Source organism: Ambystoma mexicanum, chromosome 2q (genome assembly GCF_040938575.1).
Source record: "Ambystoma mexicanum isolate Mex_15411 chromosome 2q, UKY_AmexF1_1, whole genome shotgun sequence".
NCBI classification, from domain to species: domain Eukaryota; kingdom Metazoa; phylum Chordata; class Amphibia; order Caudata; family Ambystomatidae; genus Ambystoma; species Ambystoma mexicanum.
The window spans coordinates 127,612,600-127,629,398 of record NC_090924.1 but is presented as its reverse complement, the minus strand read 5'-3'; the positions used below and the strand labels follow the sequence as shown (position 1 = coordinate 127,629,398).

Below are 16,799 nucleotides of genomic sequence, written 5' to 3'. Positions count from 1 at the left end.
ATTGGGCTCGTCCGGGATTTGAACCCGGGACCTCTCGCACCCAAAGCGAGAATCATACCCCTAGACCAACGAGCCACGGTCCTTTGAGCATTTGACGGAATTGTCCTCAGCGTTTGCACCCCCCTTAGGATTCGAGGCCAAGAATGCCTATTCCTGAAGTTTGTTCCTGCCGCTGAAAGCCTTGTCGGTGTATGAGCCAAATGAATGCCCCAGTCGGCACGCTCTGACTGTCTTCACAGGTCTCCTCCTCATCCCGAAGGTTGGTGGCCCATTGACATCAGGGTGGAAGGTGCTTGCGATACACTGTTCCTTCCTTCCTTCCTTCCTTCCTTTATTCCTCTTATGCTGTTTATGTAATAAGAGGGGACGATACACAGAAGAGAGAAAGTGGCCCAACACACTAGACTAGCAGTCTTCTGATCAATCTGCAGCTGGCAAGGTGGGGGAGAGCCTTTATTTTGCACCTGCTGGGATCTGCATTGGCAGAAGCTCTGAGGGCTGGGCCTTTCCTTTTGCCTGTAAAAACAAAAAGCAGCCCTCCTCCCTCCAGCCCTGAGAGCATGGGCGTGACACTGGAAAAAGCAGCATCTCCCCTTTGGTAAAGATGACCATTGCACAGCTGCTCACTCAGAGCTCGATCGTGCTCGATCAGCGAGATATATTTAGGTCACCAGCAAAGTATGTTCTCTTTTCTTGCGTAGGGTGAGCATTCACAGAGCCCAGCTTCGTTGACAAGAGTGCAAAAGGTGTATACTAAAAGCTTTCTGCTTTACTTGAGCGCCATGGCCGTTATTATATTTTGGCTGCTCCAAGCAATCTCTGTCCAGCCGATGCAAATTTCCAGCTCAAATTTTCCCAGCACTCAAAAAGTCCCTCCTCCCGCCAGCTCTGCTTTCAGGAAGTTCAGCAGAAGCAGTCCAACTTCTGTTCCCACTTCAGAGGAAAAGCTTTCTCGGGCCAGAGAAAGCCAGGGAATCACTGTACCGGCAAGTGCATTTCTTACAACTGGTAATCCCTCAGAACACAGAAATGAAGAAGCTGTATATGAAAATGTATTATTTCTTTGGTACACTAACCTATGTAACTAATATGGACCATTTCAGAGGACGGAGCGGACCCAACTGTGATCCCAGAGACCCAAATACCCAGCAGTAGGGAAAATAAATCCTCTCTGTGCTCTGCAACATTACATACACAAAATGCAAGCGCGTGCATTTTTTTATTGGCCCCATATACAGAATACATGTGAGGATGCTTGCCTTCCCAGTGTATTTCTCAAGCTCTTGAGAGCATATGCTATTTCCATGAGAACGCAAATAAGTTCATACTTTACATTTGTGTGTGACAAAAGGGGAAAAAAACTATTTTGTGTAAAATGCCAGCAGAGAGTGTTTCTGCCCGGTCTCGAACCGGGGACCTTTCGCGTGTGAGGCGAACGTGATAACCACTACACTACAGAAACAGCTGCTTGCTCACCTTTGTAGGGACTGGGAGAACAGGTGCAAAGGGCAGTGCAAGTGGACCTGCTTAAAGACTAATCAAATGCCTTGCGCCTGAAGCTCACACAATCCAGCCTAAAACATACGTCCTATCAAGCATGCGCACATATACAAGTATGCCAGCTGAGGGCCTATGCAGCGTACAGAGGGAAGGACATATTTCCACTTTGAGATCGGACGGCCAAAACTCACAAGCAAATCAAGGAATGTTACTGAGAGCTAACAGAGAACACAAAGTGCTTGTCGCAAGGACATGGCACGCAAAGAGGTTCAGGAAGTGAATTGTTCATCGACTACTGCTTACCGAGAAAACCAGAGAGTCTGTCCAATGAAAATAACATTGAAAAAACAAAAAAAAGGAGCTCAAGTTAACCACCTTGATTGGGCTCGTCCGGGATTTGAACCCGGGACCTCTCGCACCCAAAGCGAGAATCATACCCCTAGACCAACGAGCCACGGTCCTTTGAGCATTTGACGGAATTGTCCTCAGCGTTTGCACCCCCCTTAGGATTCGAGGCCAAGAATGCCTATTCCTGAAGTTTGTTCCTGCCGCTGAAAGCCTTGTCGGTGTATGAGCCAAATGAATGCCCCAGTCGGCACGCTCTGACTGTCTTCACAGGTCTCCTCCTCATCCCGAAGGTTGGTGGCCCATTGACATCAGGGTGAAAGGTGCTTGCGATACACTGTTCCTTCCTTCCTTCCTTCCTTTATTCCTCTTATGCTGTTTATGTAATAAGAGGGGACGATACACAGAAGAGAGAAAGTGGCCCAACACACTAGACTAGCAGTCTTCTGATCAATCTGCAGCTGGCAAGGTGGGGGAGAGCCTTTATTTTGCACCTGCTGGGATCTGCATTGGCAGAAGCTCTGAGGGCTGGGCCTTTCCTTTTGCCTGTAAAAACAAAAAGCAGCCCTCCTCCCTCCAGCCCTGAGAGCATGGGCGTGACACTGGAAAAAGCAGCATCTCCCCTTTGGTAAAGATGACCATTGCACAGCTGCTCACTCAGAGCTCGATCGTGCTCGATCAGGCTCGATCAGGCGAGATATATTTAGGTCACCAGCAAAGTCTGTTCTCTTTTCTTGCGTAGGGTGAGCATTCACAGAGCCCAGCTTCGTTGACAAGAGTGCAAAAGGTGTATACTAAAAGCTTTCTGCTTTACTTGAGCGCCATGGCCGTTATTATATTTTGGCTGCTCCAAGCAATCTCTGTCCAGCCGATGCAAATTTCCAGCTCAAATTTTCCCAGCACTCAAAAAGTCCCTCCTCCCGCCAGCTCTGCTTTCAGGAAGTTCAGCAGAAGCAGTCCAACTTCTGTTCCCACTTCAGAGGAAAAGCTTTCTCGGGCCAGAGAAAGCCAGGGAATCACTGTACCGGCAAGTGCATTTCTTACAACTGGTAATCCCTCAGAACACAGAAATGAAGAAGCTGTATATGAAAATGTATTATTTCTTTGGTACACTAACCTATGTAACTAATATGGACCATTTCAGAGGACGGAGCGGACCCAACTGTGATCCCAGAGACCCAAATACCCAGCAGTAGGGAAAATAAATCCTCTCTGTGCTCTGCAACATTACATATACAAAATGCAAGCGCGTGCATTTTTTTATTGGCCCCATATACAGAATACATGTGAGGATGCTTGCCTTCCCAGTGTATTTCTCAAGCTCTTGAGAGCATATGCTATTTCCATGGGAACGCAAATAAGTTCATACTTTACATTTGTGTGTGACAAAAGGGGAAAAAAACTATTTTGTGTAAAATGCCAGCAGAGAGTGTTTCTGCCCGGTCTCGAACTGGGGACCTTTCGCGTGTGAGGCGAACGTGATAACCACTACACTACAGAAACAGCTGCTTGCTCACCTTTGTAGGGACTGGGAGAACAGGTGCAAAGGGCAGTGCAAGTGGACCTGCTTAAAGACTAATCAAATGCCTTGCGCCTGAAGCTCACACAATCCAGCCTAAAACATACGTCCTATCAAGCATGCGCACATATACAAGTATGCCAGCTGAGGGCCTATGCAGCGTACAGAGGGAAGGACATATTTCCACTTTGAGATCGGACGGCCAAAACTCACAAGCAAATCAAGGAATGTTACTGAGAGCTAACAGAGAACACAAAGTGCTTGTCGCAAGGACATGGCACGCAAAGAGGTTCAGGAAGTGAATTGTTCATCGACTACTGCTTACCGAGAAAACCAGAGAGTCTGTCCAATGAAAAAACAAAAAAAAGGAGCTCAAGTTAACCACCTTGATTGGGCTCGTCCGGGATTTGAACCCGGGACCTCTCGCACCCAAAGCGAGAATCATACCCCTAGACCAACGAGCCACGGTCCTTTGAGCATTTGACGGAATTGTCCTCAGCGTTTGCACCCCCCTTAGGATTCGAGGCCAAGAATGCCTATTCCTGAAGTTTGTTCCTGCCGCTGAAAGCCTTGTCGGTGTATGAGCCAAATGAATGCCCCAGTCGGCACGCTCTGACTGTCTTCACAGGTCTCCTCCTCATCCCGAAGGTTGGTGGCCCATTGACATCAGGGTGGAAGGTGCTTGCGATACACTGTTCCTTCCTTCCTTCCTTCCTTCCTTTATTCCTCTTATGCTGTTTATGTAATAAGAGGGGACGATACACAGAAGAGAGAAAGTGGCCCAACACACTAGACTAGCAGTCTTCTGATCAATCTGCAGCTGGCAAGGTGGGGGAGAGCCTTTATTTTGCACCTGCTGGGATCTGCATTGGCAGAAGCTCTGAGGGCTGGGCCTTTCCTTTTGCCTGTAAAAACAAAAAGCAGCCCTCCTCCCTCCAGCCCTGAGAGCATGGGCGTGACACTGGAAAAAGCAGCATCTCCCCTTTGGTAAAGATGACCATTGCACAGCTGCTCACTCAGAGCTCGATCGTGCTCGATCAGCGAGATATATTTAGGTCACCAGCAAAGTATGTTCTCTTTTCTTGCGTAGGGTGAGCATTCACAGAGCCCAGCTTCGTTGACAAGAGTGCAAAAGGTGTATACTAAAAGCTTTCTGCTTTACTTGAGCGCCATGGCCGTTATTATATTTTGGCTGCTCCAAGCAATCTCTGTCCAGCCGATGCAAATTTCCAGCTCAAATTTTCCCAGCACTCAAAAAGTCCCTCCTCCCGCCAGCTCTGCTTTCAGGAAGTTCAGCAGAAGCAGTCCAACTTCTGTTCCCACTTCAGAGGAAAAGCTTTCTCGGGCCAGAGAAAGCCAGGGAATCACTGTACCGGCAAGTGCATTTCTTACAACTGGTAATCCCTCAGAACACAGAAATGAAGAAGCTGTATATGAAAATGTATTATTTCTTTGGTACACTAACCTATGTAACTAATATGGACCATTTCAGAGGACGGAGCGGACCCAACTGTGATCCCAGAGACCCAAATACCCAGCAGTAGGGAAAATAAATCCTCTCTGTGCTCTGCAACATTACATACACAAAATGCAAGCGCGTGCATTTTTTTATTGGCCCCATATACAGAATACATGTGAGGATGCTTGCCTTCCCAGTGTATTTCTCAAGCTCTTGAGAGCATATGCTATTTCCATGAGAACGCAAATAAGTTCATACTTTACATTTGTGTGTGACAAAAGGGGAAAAAAACTATTTTGTGTAAAATGCCAGCAGAGAGTGTTTCTGCCCGGTCTCGAACCGGGGACCTTTCGCGTGTGAGGCGAACGTGATAACCACTACACTACAGAAACAGCTGCTTGCTCACCTTTGTAGGGACTGGGAGAACAGGTGCAAAGGGCAGTGCAAGTGGACCTGCTTAAAGACTAATCAAATGCCTTGCGCCTGAAGCTCACACAATCCAGCCTAAAACATACGTCCTATCAAGCATGCGCACATATACAAGTATGCCAGCTGAGGGCCTATGCAGCGTACAGAGGGAAGGACATATTTCCACTTTGAGATCGGACGGCCAAAACTCACAAGCAAATCAAGGAATGTTACTGAGAGCTAACAGAGAACACAAAGTGCTTGTCGCAAGGACATGGCACGCAAAGAGGTTCAGGAAGTGAATTGTTCATCGACTACTGCTTACCGAGAAAACCAGAGAGTCTGTCCAATGAAAATAACATTGAAAAAACAAAAAAAAGGAGCTCAAGTTAACCACCTTGATTGGGCTCGTCCGGGATTTGAACCCGGGACCTCTCGCACCCAAAGCGAGAATCATACCCCTAGACCAACGAGCCACGGTCCTTTGAGCATTTGACGGAATTGTCCTCAGCGTTTGCACCCCCCTTAGGATTCGAGGCCAAGAATGCCTATTCCTGAAGTTTGTTCCTGCCGCTGAAAGCCTTGTCGGTGTATGAGCCAAATGAATGCCCCAGTCGGCACGCTCTGACTGTCTTCACAGGTCTCCTCCTCATCCCGAAGGTTGGTGGCCCATTGACATCAGGGTGAAAGGTGCTTGCGATACACTGTTCCTTCCTTCCTTCCTTCCTTCCTTTATTCCTCTTATGCTGTTTATGTAATAAGAGGGGACGATACACAGAAGAGAGAAAGTGGCCCAACACACTAGACTAGCAGTCTTCTGATCAATCTGCAGCTGGCAAGGTGGGGGAGAGCCTTTATTTTGCACCTGCTGGGATCTGCATTGGCAGAAGCTCTGAGGGCTGGGCCTTTCCTTTTGCCTGTAAAAACAAAAAGCAGCCCTCCTCCCTCCAGCCCTGAGAGCATGGGCGTGACACTGGAAAAAGCAGCATCTCCCCTTTGGTAAAGATGACCATTGCACAGCTGCTCACTCAGAGCTCGATCGTGCTCGATCAGGCTCGATCAGGCGAGATATATTTAGGTCACCAGCAAAGTCTGTTCTCTTTTCTTGCGTAGGGTGAGCATTCACAGAGCCCAGCTTCGTTGACAAGAGTGCAAAAGGTGTATACTAAAAGCTTTCTGCTTTACTTGAGCGCCATGGCCGTTATTATATTTTGGCTGCTCCAAGCAATCTCTGTCCAGCCGATGCAAATTTCCAGCTCAAATTTTCCCAGCACTCAAAAAGTCCCTCCTCCCGCCAGCTCTGCTTTCAGGAAGTTCAGCAGAAGCAGTCCAACTTCTGTTCCCACTTCAGAGGAAAAGCTTTCTCGGGCCAGAGAAAGCCAGGGAATCACTGTACCGGCAAGTGCATTTCTTACAACTGGTAATCCCTCAGAACACAGAAATGAAGAAGCTGTATATGAAAATGTATTATTTCTTTGGTACACTAACCTATGTAACTAATATGGACCATTTCAGAGGACGGAGCGGACCCAACTGTGATCCCAGAGACCCAAATACCCAGCAGTAGGGAAAATAAATCCTCTCTGTGCTCTGCAACATTACATACACAAAATGCAAGCGCGTGCATTTTTTTATTGGCCCCATATACAGAATACATGTGAGGATGCTTGCCTTCCCAGTGTATTTCTCAAGCTCTTGAGAGCATATGCTATTTCCATGGGAACGCAAATAAGTTCATACTTTACATTTGTGTGTGACAAAAGGGGAAAAAAACTATTTTGTGTAAAATGCCAGCAGAGAGTGTTTCTGCCCGGTCTCGAACCGGGGACCTTTCGCGTGTGAGGCGAACGTGATAACCACTACACTACAGAAACAGCTGCTTGCTCACCTTTGTAGGGACTGGGAGAACAGGTGCAAAGGGCAGTGCAAGTGGACCTGCTTAAAGACTAATCAAATGCCTTGCGCCTGAAGCTCACACAATCCAGCCTAAAACATACGTCCTATCAAGCATGCGCACATATACAAGTATGCCAGCTGAGGGCCTATGCAGCGTACAGAGGGAAGGACATATTTCCACTTTGAGATCGGACGGCCAAAACTCACAAGCAAATCAAGGAATGTTACTGAGAGCTAACAGAGAACACAAAGTGCTTGTCGCAAGGACATGGCACGCAAAGAGGTTCAGGAAGTGAATTGTTCATCGACTACTGCTTACCGAGAAAACCAGAGAGTCTGTCCAATGAAAATAACATTGAAAAAACAAAAAAAAGGAGCTCAAGTTAACCACCTTGATTGGGCTCGTCCGGGATTTGAACCCGGGTCCTCTCGCACCCAAAGCGAGAATCATACCCCTAGACCAACGAGCCACGGTCCTTTGAGCATTTGACGGAATTGTCCTCAGCGTTTGCACCCCCCTTAGGATTCGAGGCCAAGAATGCCTATTCCTGAAGTTTGTTCCTGCCGCTGAAAGCCTTGTCGGTGTATGAGCCAAATGAATGCCCCAGTCGGCACGCTCTGACTGTCTTCACAGGTCTCCTCCTCATCCCGAAGGTTGGTGGCCCATTGACATCAGGGTGGAAGGTGCTTGCGATACACTGTTCCTTCCTTCCTTCCTTCCTTCCTTTATTCCTCTTATGCTGTTTATGTAATAAGAGGGGACGATACACAGAAGAGAGAAAGTGGCCCAACACACTAGACTAGCAGTCTTCTGATCAATCTGCAGCTGGCAAGGTGGGGGAGAGCCTTTATTTTGCACCTGCTGGGATCTGCATTGGCAGAAGCTCTGAGGGCTGGGCCTTTCCTTTTGCCTGTAAAAACAAAAAGCAGCCCTCCTCCCTCCAGCCCTGAGAGCATGGGCGTGACACTGGAAAAAGCAGCATCTCCCCTTTGGTAAAGATGACCATTGCACAGCTGCTCACTCAGAGCTCGATCGTGCTCGATCAGCGAGATATATTTAGGTCACCAGCAAAGTATGTTCTCTTTTCTTGCGTAGGGTGAGCATTCACAGAGCCCAGCTTCGTTGACAAGAGTGCAAAAGGTGTATACTAAAAGCTTTCTGCTTTACTTGAGCGCCATGGCCGTTATTATATTTTGGCTGCTCCAAGCAATCTCTGTCCAGCCGATGCAAATTTCCAGCTCAAATTTTCCCAGCACTCAAAAAGTCCCTCCTCCCGCCAGCTCTGCTTTCAGGAAGTTCAGCAGAAGCAGTCCAACTTCTGTTCCCACTTCAGAGGAAAAGCTTTCTCGGGCCAGAGAAAGCCAGGGAATCACTGTACCGGCAAGTGCATTTCTTACAACTGGTAATCCCTCAGAACACAGAAATGAAGAAGCTGTATATGAAAATGTATTATTTCTTTGGTACACTAACCTATGTAACTAATATGGACCATTTCAGAGGACGGAGCGGACCCAACTGTGATCCCAGAGACCCAAATACCCAGCAGTAGGGAAAATAAATCCTCTCTGTGCTCTGCAACATTACATACACAAAATGCAAGCGCGTGCATTTTTTTATTGGCCCCATATACAGAATACATGTGAGGATGCTTGCCTTCCCAGTGTATTTCTCAAGCTCTTGAGAGCATATGCTATTTCCATGAGAACGCAAATAAGTTCATACTTTACATTTGTGTGTGACAAAAGGGGAAAAAAACTATTTTGTGTAAAATGCCAGCAGAGAGTGTTTCTGCCCGGTCTCGAACCGGGGACCTTTCGCGTGTGAGGCGAACGTGATAACCACTACACTACAGAAACAGCTGCTTGCTCACCTTTGTAGGGACTGGGAGAACAGGTGCAAAGGGCAGTGCAAGTGGACCTGCTTAAAGACTAATCAAATGCCTTGCGCCTGAAGCTCACACAATCCAGCCTAAAACATACGTCCTATCAAGCATGCGCACATATACAAGTATGCCAGCTGAGGGCCTATGCAGCGTACAGAGGGAAGGACATATTTCCACTTTGAGATCGGACGGCCAAAACTCACAAGCAAATCAAGGAATGTTACTGAGAGCTAACAGAGAACACAAAGTGCTTGTCGCAAGGACATGGCACGCAAAGAGGTTCAGGAAGTGAATTGTTCATCGACTACTGCTTACCGAGAAAACCAGAGAGTCTGTCCAATGAAAATAACATTGAAAAAACAAAAAAAAGGAGCTCAAGTTAACCACCTTGATTGGGCTCGTCCGGGATTTGAACCCGGGACCTCTCGCACCCAAAGCGAGAATCATACCCCTAGACCAACGAGCCACGGTCCTTTGAGCATTTGACGGAATTGTCCTCAGCGTTTGCACCCCCCTTAGGATTCGAGGCCAAGAATGCCTATTCCTGAAGTTTGTTCCTGCCGCTGAAAGCCTTGTCGGTGTATGAGCCAAATGAATGCCCCAGTCGGCACGCTCTGACTGTCTTCACAGGTCTCCTCCTCATCCCGAAGGTTGGTGGCCCATTGACATCAGGGTGAAAGGTGCTTGCGATACACTGTTCCTTCCTTCCTTCCTTCCTTCCTTTATTCCTCTTATGCTGTTTATGTAATAAGAGGGGACGATACACAGAAGAGAGAAAGTGGCTCAACACACTAGACTAGCAGTCTTCTGATCAATCTGCAGCTGGCAAGGTGGGGGAGAGCCTTTATTTTGCACCTGCTGGGATCTGCATTGGCAGAAGCTCTGAGGGCTGGGCCTTTCCTTTTGCCTGTAAAAACAAAAAGCAGCCCTCCTCCCTCCAGCCCTGAGAGCATGGGCGTGACACTGGAAAAAGCAGCATCTCCCCTTTGGTAAAGATGACCATTGCACAGCTGCTCACTCAGAGCTCGATCGTGCTCGATCAGCGAGATATATTTAGGTCACCAGCAAAGTCTGTTCTCTTTTCTTGCGTAGGGTGAGCATTCACAGAGCCCAGCTTCGTTGACAAGAGTGCAAAAGGTGTATACTAAAAGCTTTCTGCTTTACTTGAGCGCCATGGCCGTTATTATATTTTGGCTGCTCCAAGCAATCTCTGTCCAGCCGATGCAAATTTCCAGCTCAAATTTTCCCAGCACTCAAAAAGTCCCTCCTCCCGCCAGCTCTGCTTTCAGGAAGTTCAGCAGAAGCAGTCCAACTTCTGTTCCCACTTCAGAGGAAAAGCTTTCTCGGGCCAGAGAAAGCCAGGGAATCACTGTACCGGCAAGTGCATTTCTTACAACTGGTAATCCCTCAGAACACAGAAATGAAGAAGCTGTATATGAAAATGTATTATTTCTTTGGTACACTAACCTATGTAACTAATATGGACCATTTCAGAGGACGGAGCGGACCCAACTGTGATCCCAGAGACCCAAATACCCAGCAGTAGGGAAAATAAATCCTCTCTGTGCTCTGCAACATTACATACACAAAATGCAAGCGCGTGCATTTTTTTATTGGCCCCATATACAGAATACATGTGAGGATGCTTGCCTTCCCAGTGTATTTCTCAAGCTCTTGAGAGCATATGCTATTTCCATGAGAACGCAAATAAGTTCATACTTTACATTTGTGTGTGACAAAAGGGGAAAAAAACTATTTTGTGTAAAATGCCAGCAGAGAGTGTTTCTGCCCGGTCTCGAACCGGGGACCTTTCGCGTGTGTGATAACCACTACACTACAGAAACAGCTGCTTGCTCACCTTTGTAGGGACTGGGAGAACAGGTGCAAAGGGCAGTGCAAGTGGACCTGCTTAAAGACTAATCAAATGCCTTGCGCCTGAAGCTCACACAATCCAGCCTAAAACATACGTCCTATCAAGCATGCGCACATATACAAGTATGCCAGCTGAGGGCCTATGCAGCGTACAGAGGGAAGGACATATTTCCACTTTGAGATCGGACGGCCAAAACTCACAAGCAAATCAAGGAATGTTACTGAGAGCAAACAGAGAACACAAAGTGCTTGTCGCAAGGACATGGCACGCAAAGAGGTTCAGGAAGTGAATTGTTCATCGACTACTGCTTACCGAGAAAACCAGAGAGTCTGTCCAATGAAAATAACATTGAAAAAACAAAAAAAAGGAGCTCAAGTTAACCACCTTGATTGGGCTCGTCCGGGATTTGAACCCGGGACCTCTCGCACCCAAAGCGAGAATCATACCCCTAGACCAACGAGCCACGGTCCTTTGAGCATTTGACGGAATTGTCCTCAGCGTTTGCACCCCCCTTAGGATTCGAGGCCAAGAATGCCTATTCCTGAAGTTTGTTCCTGCCGCTGAAAGCCTTGTCGGTGTATGAGCCAAATGAATGCCCCAGTCGGCACGCTCTGACTGTCTTCACAGGTCTCCTCCTCATCCCGAAGGTTGGTGGCCCATTGACATCAGGGTGGAAGGTGCTTGCGATACACTGTTCCTTCCTTCCTTCCTTCCTTCCTTTATTCCTCTTATGCTGTTCATGTAATAAGAGGGGACGATACACAGAAGAGAGAAAGTGGCCCAACACACTAGACTAGCAGTCTTCTGATCAATCTGCAGCTGGCAAGGTGGGGGAGAGCCTTTATTTTGCACCTGCTGGGATCTGCATTGGCAGAAGCTCTGAGGGCTGGGCCTTTCCTTTTGCCTGTAAAAACAAAAAGCAGCCCTCCTCCCTCCAGCCCTGAGAGCATGGGCGTGACACTGGAAAAAGCAGCATCTCCCCTTTGGTAAAGATGACCATTGCACAGCTGCTCACTCAGAGCTCGATCGTGCTCGATCAGGCGAGATATATTTAGGTCACCAGCAAAGTCTGTTCTCTTTTCTTGCGTAGGGTGAGCATTCACAGAGCCCAGCTTCGTTGACAAGAGTGCAAAAGGTGTATACTAAAAGCTTTCTGCTTTACTTGAGCGCCATGGCCGTTATTATATTTTGGCTGCTCCAAGCAATCTCTGTCCAGCCGATGCAAATTTCCAGCTCAAATTTTCCCAGCACTCAAAAAGTCTCTCCTCCCGCCAGCTCTGCTTTCAGGAAGTTCAGCAGAAGCAGTCCAACTTCTGTTCCCACTTCAGAGGAAAAGCTTTCTCGGGCCAGAGAAAGCCAGGGAATCACTGTACCGGCAAGTGCATTTCTTACAACTGGTAATCCCTCAGAACACAGAAATGAAGAAGCTGTATATGAAAATGTATTATTTCTTTGGTACACTAACCTATGTAACTAATATGGACCATTTCAGAGGACGGAGCGGACCCAACTGTGATCCCAGAGACCCAAATACCCAGCAGTAGGGAAAATAAATCCTCTCTGTGCTCTGCAACATTACATACACAAAATGCAAGCGCGTGCATTTTTTTATTGGCCCCATATACAGAATACATGTGAGGATGCTTGCCTTCCCAGTGTATTTCTCAAGCTCTTGAGAGCATATGCTATTTCCATGAGAACGCAAATAAGTTCATACTTTACATTTGTGTGTGACAAAAGGGGAAAAAAACTATTTTGTGTAAAATGCCAGCAGAGAGTGTTTCTGCCCAGTCTCGACCTTTCGCGTGTGAGGCGAACGTGATAACCACTACACTACAGAAACAGCTGCTTGCTCACCTTTGTAGGGACTGGGAGAACAGGTGCAAAGGGCAGTGCAAGTGGACCTGCTTAAAGACTAATCAAATGCCTTGCGCCTGAAGCTCACACAATCCAGCCTAAAACATACGTCCTATCAAGCATGCGCACATATACAAGTATGCCAGCTGAGGGCCTATGCAGCGTACAGAGGGAAGGACATATTTCCACTTTGAGATCGGACGGCCAAAACTCACAAGCAAATCAAGGAATGTTACTGAGAGCTAACAGAGAACACAAAGTGCTTGTCGCAAGGACATGGCACGCAAAGAGGTTCAGGAAGTGAATTGTTCATCGACTACTGCTTACCGAGAAAACCAGAGAGTCTGTCCAATGAAAATAACATTGAAAAAACAAAAAAAAGGAGCTCAAGTTAACCACCTTGATTGGGCTCGTCCGGGATTTGAACCCGGGACCTCTCGCACCCAAAGCGAGAATCATACCCCTAGACCAACGAGCCACGGTCCTTTGAGCATTTGACGGAATTGTCCTCAGCGTTTGCACCCCCCTTAGGATTCGAGGCCAAGAATGCCTATTCCTGAAGTTTGTTCCTGCCGCTGAAAGCCTTGTCGGTGTATGAGCCAAATGAATGCCCCAGTCGGCACGCTCTGACTGTCTTCACAGGTCTCCTCCTCATCCCGAAGGTTGGTGGCCCATTGACATCAGGGTGGAAGGTGCTTGCGATACACTGTTCCTTCCTTCCTTCCTTCCTTCCTTTATTCCTCTTATGCTGTTTATGTAATAAGAGGGGACGATACACAGAAGAGAGAAAGTGGCCCAACACACTAGACTAGCAGTCTTCTGATCAATCTGCAGCTGGCAAGGTGGGGGAGAGCCTTTATTTTGCACCTGCTGGGATCTGCATTGGCAGAAGCTCTGAGGGCTGGGCCTTTCCTTTTGCCTGTAAAAACAAAAAGCAGCCCTCCTCCCTCCAGCCCTGAGAGCATGGGCGTGACACTGGAAAAAGCAGCATCTCCCCTTTGGTAAAGATGACCATTGCACAGCTGCTCACTCAGAGCTCGATCGTGCTCGATCAGGCGAGATATATTTAGGTCACCAGCAAAGTCTGTTCTCTTTTCTTGCGTAGGGTGAGCATTCACAGAGCCCAGCTTCGTTGACAAGAGTGCAAAAGGTGTATACTAAAAGCTTTCTGCTTTACTTGAGCGCCATGGCCGTTATTATATTTTGGCTGCTCCAAGCAATCTCTGTCCAGCCGATGCAAATTTCCAGCTCAAATTTTCCCAGCACTCAAAAAGTCCCTCCTCCCGCCAGCTCTGCTTTCAGGAAGTTCAGCAGAAGCAGTCCAACTTCTGTTCCCACTTCAGAGGAAAAGCTTTCTCGGGCCAGAGAAAGCCAGGGAATCACTGTACCGGCAAGTGCATTTCTTACAACTGGTAATCCCTCAGAACACAGAAATGAAGAAGCTGTATATGAAAATGTATTATTTCTTTGGTACACTAACCTATGTAACTAATATGGACCATTTCAGAGGACGGAGCGGACCCAACTGTGATCCCAGAGACCCAAATACCCAGCAGTAGGGAAAATAAATCCTCTCTGTGCTCTGCAACATTACATACACAAAATGCAAGCGCGTGCATTTTTTTATTGGCCCCATATACAGAATACATGTGAGGATGCTTGCCTTCCCAGTGTATTTCTCAAGCTCTTGAGAGCATATGCTATTTCCATGGGAACGCAAATAAGTTCATACTTTACATTTGTGTGTGACAAAAGGGGAAAAAAACTATTTTGTGTAAAATGCCAGCAGAGAGTGTTTCTGCCCGGTCTCGAACCGGGGACCTTTCGCGTGTGAGGCGAACGTGATAACCACTACACTACAGAAACAGCTGCTTGCTCACCTTTGTAGGGACTGGGAGAACAGGTGCAAAGGGCAGTGCAAGTGGACCTGCTTAAAGACTAATCAAATGCCTTGCGCCTGAAGCTCACACAATCCAGCCTAAAACATACGTCCTATCAAGCATGCGCACATATACAAGTATGCCAGCTGAGGGCCTATGCAGCGTACAGAGGGAAGGACATATTTCCACTTTGAGATCGGACGGCCAAAACTCACAAGCAAATCAAGGAATGTTACTGAGAGCTAACAGAGAACACAAAGTGCTTGTCGCAAGGACATGGCACGCAAAGAGGTTCAGGAAGTGAATTGTTCATCGACTACTGCTTACCGAGAAAACCAGAGAGTCTGTCCAATGAAAATAACATTGAAAAAACAAAAAAAAGGAGCTCAAGTTAACCACCTTGATTGGGCTCGTCCGGGATTTGAACCCGGGACCTCTCGCACCCAAAGCGAGAATCATACCCCTAGACCAACGAGCCACAGTCCTTTGAGCATTTGACGGAATTGTCCTCAGCGTTTGCACCCCCCTTAGGATTCGAGGCCAAGAATGCCTATTCCTGAAGTTTGTTCCTGCCGCTGAAAGCCTTGTCGGTGTATGAGCCAAATGAATGCCCCAGTCGGCACGCTCTGACTGTCTTCACAGGTCTCCTCCTCATCCCGAAGGTTGGTGGCCCATTGACATCAGGGTGGAAGGTGCTTGCGATACACTGTTCCTTCCTTCCTTCCTTCCTTTATTCCTCTTATGCTGTTTATGTAATAAGAGGGGACGATACACAGAAGAGAGAAAGTGGCCCAACACACTAGACTAGCAGTCTTCTGATCAATCTGCAGCTGGCAAGGTGGGGGAGAGCCTTTATTTTGCACCTGCTGGGATCTGCATTGGCAGAAGCTCTGAGGGCTGGGCCTTTCCTTTTGCCTGTAAAAACAAAAAGCAGCCCTCCTCCCTCCAGCCCTGAGAGCATGGGCGTGACACTGGAAAAAGCAGCATCTCCCCTTTGGTAAAGATGACCATTGCACAGCTGCTCACTCAGAGCTCGATCGTGCTCGATCAGCGAGATATATTTAGGTCACCAGCAAAGTATGTTCTCTTTTCTTGCGTAGGGTGAGCATTCACAGAGCCCAGCTTCGTTGACAAGAGTGCAAAAGGTGTATACTAAAAGCTTTCTGCTTTACTTGAGCGCCATGGCCGTTATTATATTTTGGCTGCTCCAAGCAATCTCTGTCCAGCCGATGCAAATTTCCAGCTCAAATTTTCCCAGCACTCAAAAAGTCCCTCCTCCCGCCAGCTCTGCTTTCAGGAAGTTCAGCAGAAGCAGTCCAACTTCTGTTCCCACTTCAGAGGAAAAGCTTTCTCGGGCCAGAGAAAGCCAGGGAATCACTGTACCGGCAAGTGCATTTCTTACAACTGGTAATCCCTCAGAACACAGAAATGAAGAAGCTGTATATGAAAATGTATTATTTCTTTGGTACACTAACCTATGTAACTAATATGGACCATTTCAGAGGACGGAGCGGACCCAACTGTGATCCCAGAGACCCAAATACCCAGCAGTAGGGAAAATAAATCCTCTCTGTGCTCTGCAACATTACATACACAAAATGCAAGCGCGTGCATTTTTTTATTGGCCCCATATACAGAATACATGTGAGGATGCTTGCCTTCCCAGTGTATTTCTCAAGCTCTTGAGAGCATATGCTATTTCCATGAGAACGCAAATAAGTTCATACTTTACATTTGTGTGTGACAAAAGGGGAAAAAAACTATTTTGTGTAAAATGCCAGCAGAGAGTGTTTCTGCCCGGTCTCGAACCGGGGACCTTTCGCGTGTGAGGCGAACGTGATAACCACTACACTACAGAAACAGCTGCTTGCTCACCTTTGTAGGGACTGGGAGAACAGGTGCAAAGGGCAGTGCAAGTGGACCTGCTTAAAGACTAATCAAATGCCTTGCGCCTGAAGCTCACACAATCCAGCCTAAAACATACGTCCTATCAAGCATGCGCACATATACAAGTATGCCAGCTGAGGGCCTATGCAGCGTACAGAGGGAAGGACATATTTCCACTTTGAGATCGGACGGCCAAAACTCACAAGCAAATCAAGGAATGTTACTGAGAGCTAACAGAGAACACAAAGTGCTTGTCGCAAGGACATGGCACGCAAAGAGGTTCAGGAAGTGA

The 16,799-nt window shown here is 47.5% G+C and overlaps 16 non-coding genes across 16 annotated transcripts; all 16 read right to left on the bottom strand.

The window, feature by feature from the left end:
• Positions 1–3: 3 nt before the first annotated feature.
• TRNAP-UGG (transfer RNA proline (anticodon UGG)) lies at positions 4–75 on the bottom strand. The gene has a single exon. It is a non-coding gene; the product is annotated as a tRNA-Pro (tRNA).
• A 1,314-nt stretch (positions 76–1,389) lies between these two features.
• TRNAV-CAC (transfer RNA valine (anticodon CAC)) lies at positions 1,390–1,462 on the bottom strand. The gene has a single exon. It is a non-coding gene; the product is annotated as a tRNA-Val (tRNA).
• Positions 1,463–1,882: 420 nt separating this feature from the next.
• On the bottom strand, positions 1,883–1,954 carry TRNAP-UGG (transfer RNA proline (anticodon UGG)). Its single transcript has one exon. It is a non-coding gene; the product is annotated as a tRNA-Pro (tRNA).
• A 1,321-nt stretch (positions 1,955–3,275) lies between these two features.
• On the bottom strand, positions 3,276–3,348 carry TRNAV-CAC (transfer RNA valine (anticodon CAC)). The gene has a single exon. It is a non-coding gene; the product is annotated as a tRNA-Val (tRNA).
• A 408-nt stretch (positions 3,349–3,756) lies between these two features.
• TRNAP-UGG (transfer RNA proline (anticodon UGG)) lies at positions 3,757–3,828 on the bottom strand. The gene has a single exon. It is a non-coding gene; the product is annotated as a tRNA-Pro (tRNA).
• A 1,314-nt stretch (positions 3,829–5,142) lies between these two features.
• On the bottom strand, positions 5,143–5,215 carry TRNAV-CAC (transfer RNA valine (anticodon CAC)). Its single transcript has one exon. It is a non-coding gene; the product is annotated as a tRNA-Val (tRNA).
• Positions 5,216–5,635: 420 nt separating this feature from the next.
• Positions 5,636–5,707, bottom strand: TRNAP-UGG (transfer RNA proline (anticodon UGG)). Its single transcript has one exon. It is a non-coding gene; the product is annotated as a tRNA-Pro (tRNA).
• A 1,325-nt stretch (positions 5,708–7,032) lies between these two features.
• On the bottom strand, positions 7,033–7,105 carry TRNAV-CAC (transfer RNA valine (anticodon CAC)). The gene has a single exon. It is a non-coding gene; the product is annotated as a tRNA-Val (tRNA).
• Positions 7,106–7,525: 420 nt separating this feature from the next.
• On the bottom strand, positions 7,526–7,597 carry TRNAP-UGG (transfer RNA proline (anticodon UGG)). Its single transcript has one exon. It is a non-coding gene; the product is annotated as a tRNA-Pro (tRNA).
• Positions 7,598–8,911: 1,314 nt separating this feature from the next.
• On the bottom strand, positions 8,912–8,984 carry TRNAV-CAC (transfer RNA valine (anticodon CAC)). The gene has a single exon. It is a non-coding gene; the product is annotated as a tRNA-Val (tRNA).
• A 420-nt stretch (positions 8,985–9,404) lies between these two features.
• TRNAP-UGG (transfer RNA proline (anticodon UGG)) lies at positions 9,405–9,476 on the bottom strand. The gene has a single exon. It is a non-coding gene; the product is annotated as a tRNA-Pro (tRNA).
• Positions 9,477–11,274: 1,798 nt separating this feature from the next.
• TRNAP-UGG (transfer RNA proline (anticodon UGG)) lies at positions 11,275–11,346 on the bottom strand. The gene has a single exon. It is a non-coding gene; the product is annotated as a tRNA-Pro (tRNA).
• Positions 11,347–13,146: 1,800 nt separating this feature from the next.
• TRNAP-UGG (transfer RNA proline (anticodon UGG)) lies at positions 13,147–13,218 on the bottom strand. Its single transcript has one exon. It is a non-coding gene; the product is annotated as a tRNA-Pro (tRNA).
• Positions 13,219–14,533: 1,315 nt separating this feature from the next.
• Positions 14,534–14,606, bottom strand: TRNAV-CAC (transfer RNA valine (anticodon CAC)). The gene has a single exon. It is a non-coding gene; the product is annotated as a tRNA-Val (tRNA).
• A 420-nt stretch (positions 14,607–15,026) lies between these two features.
• Positions 15,027–15,098, bottom strand: TRNAP-UGG (transfer RNA proline (anticodon UGG)). The gene has a single exon. It is a non-coding gene; the product is annotated as a tRNA-Pro (tRNA).
• A 1,310-nt stretch (positions 15,099–16,408) lies between these two features.
• Positions 16,409–16,481, bottom strand: TRNAV-CAC (transfer RNA valine (anticodon CAC)). Its single transcript has one exon. It is a non-coding gene; the product is annotated as a tRNA-Val (tRNA).
• Positions 16,482–16,799: the final 318 nt, after the last annotated feature.